This window comes from Trachypithecus francoisi, unplaced genomic scaffold (genome assembly GCF_009764315.1).
Source record: "Trachypithecus francoisi isolate TF-2019V2 unplaced genomic scaffold, Tfra_2.0 Lachesis_group9, whole genome shotgun sequence".
In the NCBI taxonomy this organism is placed as follows: Eukaryota; Metazoa; Chordata; class Mammalia; order Primates; family Cercopithecidae; genus Trachypithecus; species Trachypithecus francoisi.
The window spans coordinates 14,654,522-14,661,137 of record NW_022681474.1 but is presented as its reverse complement, the minus strand read 5'-3'; positions in this window follow the sequence as shown (position 1 = coordinate 14,661,137).

The window sequence follows — 6,616 nt, the reverse complement described above, 5'->3', positions numbered from 1 at the left end:
CTGAACAGTGGCAGCACTGATATTTGTGGGCTTTTGAACAAATAACAGTGTGGACTGGAGTGTTAAGAGTCCTTCAGAGTTATGACAGTAGTTTGATTTGAATGTTCTTTTCTTGGCGAATAAATGCTATACATTGAATGTACCCAGGAAACTAGGAAGGTGAACCCACACGAAGGACACAGGCCTGTGGGCTGCTCCAGGCACTATTAGGGCGTTGTGGGGACTGAGCCACGCGCTTCCCGCTCAGCCTCCTGAGAGCCGTGACGGCATCTCTGTTCTGCCTCACACTGGACCTGCTAGTTTCATATTCTTGTTATGGTTCCGAGGCTACAAGCGGTTAGATTCTGTGAGTCACTCTCTGTCTTCCTCCTCCAGCTGCTTTCAAATGGGTCGTCTCTTTTTTTAGAACTGATTTTTTAAGCAGTGATTTATGGGGTGAGTTGTAGTGCTGTCCTGAACTGCAGAGGGAGCGCATTGAGGAACCTGGGTTTTGATGCTATGCACATCAGCTGAGTCACCAGCCCAGGGCCCCGTCAGTCCCATTATTAAGCTCATTTCTTGCTCTTCTCATCGTTACTCAGACGCCTTATAAAAAAAAGCAAACTCCTGCTTGCCGTCACTGGCTGAGTTTGGCAAATGGGTGTTTACCCTGGAAAGAGGGGCATTTTGTCCTCTGGACCGTCTAAGGTGCCCTTTGGTGACGTGGTCGGTTTCTGACCACTCTATTCTGTGGGCGTCCTTCCTGCTTCCACCTTCCCTTTCCGAACGCCTCCGCCTCCAGGGCTTTAATTTTCCTTCTGTGTGTGTGCCAGAGGTTATGACTATTGTGCCAGTGCCCTGTTTTTTTTTTTTTTTTTTTTCTGCTGAGGGCCCAAAACTTGCTACATCTCAAAAGAAGCAATGGCATCCATTTGTTCGCGATGAGCATAAACAGTGCCCTTTAAGGGAGACTAATTTGTTAACCCGTCTGCTGTGGGTAGAAAGACAGCGGTGGCCGCGGAACGAGGGCTCTGCCTCTTCAGAGCCTGCACAACCGTCCTGCTTTCTTTCTTCAGTATCCAGTAGGGGGGTTAATTTTAATAAGCCCTTGAAACCAACAAAGCAGGAAAGTGCTAAGACATTGAGTTGTGAGATTTAAAATTACAACCAGCAGCCTCTCATTATTCCTTCACTGGGGGTTGCTGCTTCGTTTTGGGGCTGCAGGGTATGTTTGGCAGCGACATCGGTCCTTTGTGCTGCGCAACTCATGAATTGAGATAGTTCTTTACTAAGTGCTTTGTGCAGTAGATATGAAAATGGGGAAAGAGGGAGCACTGTCCCGGGTGGAGAGGCATGGAGAGACGCTGTGATACAGAGCGGGTCCTTTTCTTCTGGGCTCCTGGTTTTAAATCTTTTTTTTTTTTTCTAATAGCTTGAAAGATGGTTTTTGTGTCTTAATTAAAAGATTGAAGACTGTGGGCCAGACCCAAACTAATTCCATTGGCATCAGAGAGAAGGATTCTTTACATATTTATCTATAGGCATAATTGATTTTTTTTTTTTTTGCTGAATTATCTGGTTAGTCAAATCATACATTAGAGAAGTAATATTAAAAATTAAAAAATAAAAAATGTATCTGTAAACACATCCCCCTTCCATTCCAGTCTTTGTCTCTGTGTAATTTTAGAACCTTGAGCCATGATGTACATAGAGTTTATATTCTTTTAATATCTTGCTACTTCATTGTTATAATGTTTAATCTTTGGGTTGATGTATCACAGGTTACTTGATCATTTCTTACAGGTGTTTGGTTTAGCTTTTTTTTTCCTTTAACGCTAATGTAAATTTGAGTGTTAGGCTGGTAGTTTTAGCAGGATTTAAGGCAGAGCCTCAGTTAGGGCCGTGGATCAATCTATGGTCCCTAGTTTCAGGAGGGAGGTGGCAATCTGCCCTTTCTTCTAAAATTGATATGTTAAATCACAATGGACATTTACTTGATTTTGAGCACTTGGGACTCCCCTGGGGTTCACTGGTATTGCAAGGTCAGGGCTGGGGATCTTTTTTTTTTTTTTTTTTTTTTTTTGAGACGGAGTCTTGCTCTGCCACCCAGACTGGAGTGCAGTGGCCGGATCTCAGCTCACTGCAAGCTCCGCCTCCCGGGTTTACGCCATTCTCCTGCCTCAGCCTCCTGAGTAGCTGGGACTACAGGCGCCCGCCTCGTCGCCCGGCTAGTTTTTTGTATTTTTTTTTTAAGTAGAGACGGGGTTTCACCGTATTAGCCAGGATGGTCTCGATCTCCTGACCTCGTGATTCGCCCGTCTCGGCCTCCCAAAGTGCTGGGATTACAGGCTTGAGCCACCGCGCCCGGCCGGGCTGGGGATCTTTTGTTGGAGAGGCTCCCAGCGTGCCTAGCGCAGGGTCCTGAGCGCGTTGCTGCAGGACAGAAGCCCTGGCCTTTGTCCTCCAGCGGCCGTCGCTCTGGGAAGAGCTGGCTGCTCCGGGAATGAGGTCTATGCTCTGAAGCCCATAGTCAGCAGACCAGCAAAGGTCAGCACAGACGACCTTATTATATGAATCATTCATTTAACAAGCATTCATGGAATACACACTCCGTGCAGTCAGAACTTAGAGTGGAGGGCCATCAGCTCACTGTTGTCTGAGCAGAGCTTGGTCCCTGGGTCCCTGTTGAACTTAGAGTGGAAGGCCATCAGCTCACTGTTGTCTGAGCAGAGCTTAGTGTCTGGCTCCCTGTTGTAGTCTCCGCTCCTAGGAGGTGCACGGTGAGTGTTGGGGAACCCTCCACAGGCACAGTTGCCAAACAAGGACCCCTCCCAAGGGCGTCAGCCCTGGGCCCTGAGCTCTGAAGAGGAGGAAGGCATTCCTAGGGCTGACTTCCCTTCTGGATACTGAGCTCTGCACAGAGAGAAACTCTTCCACATTCACTGCAGTGAAATTCATAAAACAAATAACACTTTAGAGACTGGGGCCTGCATTCCCCAGAATTTCCATGGGCACAGGTGGTGGCTGCACCATGCGACTGGAGTCTGCATTCCCCAGAATTTCTGTGGCCGCAGGTGGTGGCTGCACCATGCAACTGGTGTATATGTTCCCTGGAATTTCCGTGGCCATAGATGGTGGTTGTACCATGTGACTGGGGTCTGCATTCCCTGGAATTTCCGTGGCCATAGGTAGTGGCTGTACCATGTGAATGAGGGTCTGTGTTCCCTGGAATTTCCATGGCCATAGGTGGTGGCTGTACCATGCAACTGGGGTCTGCGTTCCCCAGAATTTCTGTGGCTGCAGGCTGTGGCTACACCATGCTACTGGGGTCTGCATTCCTCGGAATTTCCGTGGCCATATATGGTGGCTGTACCATGTGACTGAGGGTCTGTGTTCCCCGGAATTTCTGTGGCCATAGATGGTGGCTGTACTATGTGACTGAGGGTCTGCATTCCCTGGAATTTCTGTGGCCGCAGATGGTAGCTGTACCATGTGACTGAGGGTCTGCGTTCCCTGGAATTTCTGTGGCTGCAGATGGTGGCTGTACCATGTGACTGAGGGTCTGCATTCCCTGGAATTTCTGTGGCTGCAGATGGTGGCTGTACCATGTGACTGAGGGTCTGCGTTCCCTGGAATTTCTGTGGCTGCAGATGGTGGCTGTACCATGTGACTGAGGGTCTGCGTTCCCTGGAATTTCTGTGGCTGCAGATGGTGGCTATACCATGCAACTGAGGTCTGCATTCCCTGGAATTTCCGTGGCCACAGGCGGTGGCTGCCACAGGCGGTGGCTGCACCATGCGTCAGGTCCTCTGTCTCAGGAGTTGGTGCCATTGTCTCTGTTACTCCCTCGCTTGACACAGAGCTGCAGTTCCTGACTTTATCACTCCCAGGAAACACACAGGCATCTGTTTTGGATCCTTGTTTTATTTCCCCATCCCCTTTCTCATCAAAGGGAAATTCACATCCCTCTAAAGCTGAAAATGGTGTGGGGCCCCCTGGTGGTCTTTCCAAGGCATTATCAGCAGGTAAACTAGACCCTATGGGCCAGTGTACCTGAAATGAAAACAGAAAGGTAAGTCGTGTCACTAAGCTTTGCTGTGAGATTCAGGGTCTTTGTCAGTGACAGAATCATCCAAAGTAAGTTGTTTGTTCACTGCAGATCGACACGGTTAGCTGTATCAGGATTAAACTTACCCAGTGTCGACAGAGTGTAGCTTAATCCTCATGGAAGGGTGTCAAGTACATTGAAGAATAGCTGCCGAGGCTGCTATTGTTGGGAGAGGGGCAGGTGCGTCTCTCGCTTAGCCCAGTGCCGCAGGAGGCCAGGCTCACGTCAGGCCATGCGTGTGAGCGGGTTGGATTTTTAGCACGCTGGGATGGTAAAGCACAAGCATCTATTTTTAACTTGTGGATGACCTTCTTCTGTGCTGCTTGAGTCTCTGTGGGCCTTTCTCTGTTTCCTTCCTGAGGAGTCTATGCCAGGGTCCCAGGCGTTCTCTGAGCTGCACCTCCGTGCCTGCGCACTCAGGAGCCTCTTCTTAGTGGCTGTGGGACCGGGCTGGGCCCACACTATCAGCATCGTCCGGGGTAAGCAAGCCAGTCCCTCCACACCTCAGTGTCCCCAGCTGTTGAACAGGGCTAATCAACTGACCATCAGGATTAATGGGGATCAGATGCACTCATCTCATAGCCCTGCTTGGTAAACAGCCACTTCCACTCTGTCCTCCAATGTGCTACTCTAGACTTTTTCTTTGCCTCCATTTAGCCAGGTGATTCGAGGTGACAGTGACTTTCAAGAGGGACGTACAGAGGAAATCAGTAGAAGAGAGCTCGAGGAGCAGACATGGGTGCAGGGAGCACAGTGCGGGGAGCACGGGTGCAGGGAGCATAGGCATGGGGAGCACAGATAGGTGTGGGAGCACAGGCGTGGGGAGGATGAGTGTGGGGAGCACGATTGTAGGGAGCACGCGTGTGCAGGGCATGGGTGTGGGGAGGATGGGGGTGGGGAGCATGGGTGTGGGGAACATGGGTGCCCGGAGCACAGGTATGGGGAGCACGAATGTGGGGAGCATGAGCGTGGGGAGGATGGGTGTGGGGAGCACGCATGTGGGAAGCATGAGTGTGAGGAGCATGGGCGTGGGGAGGATGGGTGCGGGGAGCATGGGTGTGGGGAACATGGGTGCCCGGAGCACAGGTATGGGGAGCACGAATGTGGGGAGCATGAGCGTGGGGAGGATGGGTGTGGGGAGCACGCATGTGGGAAGCATGAGTGTGAGGAGCATGGGCGTGGGGAGGATGGGTGCGGGGAGCATGGGTGTGGGGAACATGGGTGCCCGGAGCACAGGTATGGGGAGCACGAGTGTGGGGAGCATGGGCGTGGGGAGGACGAGTGCGGGGAGCACAGTGTGGGGAGGACGAGTGCGGGGAGCACGGGTGTGGGGAGCACGGGTGCCCGGAGCCCGGGTGTGGTGAGCACGGGTGTGGGGAGCATGGGTGCGGGGAGCACAGGGTATGGAGAGCATGTGTGTGCTTGCTCTGCTCTGACAGATGCTGCCAAGCACATACTCTGTGCTCAGATGGGTCAGAGCCTCAGTGCCTCTTTTTTAAAAAAATTCTTTCTTTTTGTAAAGATAGGACTTCTCTCTTCCTGGTGGCCCCTTTTAGTCGATACCCTTTTAAGCCTGCTTTTCCAGAGGAAAGCTAGGAAGGATGGCCTATATAGATTCCAGTCTGGGCATATCTGGAAGAATGGCCTGTTTTAGGTTTGAGTCTGGCCTATCTGGGGACATCTTTGAACCTCCACTCAGAGTCCCAGAGCCACCTGTAGAGGCTCTCCAAATGTCTGCTGGGACTTTCCCCTCTGCTCGGGGATGATGAAGAGCAGAATCTCACCCTGCCACGACCTCTGGGGTCCTCCTTCCTGGAGGGCAGTGCCTTGGTGGCCAGTGTGTGTAGGAGGCTGGGCTGGCACCTTCGGGCTATGCTCTGCAGCGGGGGCTCCTGACACGGGGCATTCTTGTGCTCTGCACAGGGACTGGTGATGTGGGGCATCCTCGTGCACTGTGGACCATGTGGGGTGCACATGAGCCAGACAGCTCCCGGAATTCGGAGCCTGGCTGCGTCTCAGGCCACCCACCTGTCTGTGGCACTTCTGGGGGATTGTGGGGACTGTATGAGTCTGTGTCCCCACCCTCACTAACTGGACACCTGTGCCAGGCTGGGGCTTTATGTTTCACTATCCCTTGTTCCAAGTTGTGTGAATGTTTATTTTCATTACCTACTCTCATAAGCTTTCCTTTTTAAAAAAAGAATCAGAGACAGACTTTGAAGTCCCCTGGCCCCACCCTTTATGGATCTAATGGTATTGCAGAAATTATGGCTTCAATTATGTATAATAACTGGGACTACTTTAAAAGGAATGTAAAGGAACAAGGTGGAGTGGCCATTTCAAGCGGTACATCATGCTGGATTCTTAAGTGAACATTATCAGGCTTTCAACACATTTTCTCTTTTTATTTACTTTGGAGAATATAATGGATGCCCAGAAGCTGTTGGAATTTAGTAAACAGGAAGTCATCCTTAAGGAGTTATTTAAGCAAGGGGGCAGTTGGAATAAATGTAAGTTATGAACACATAC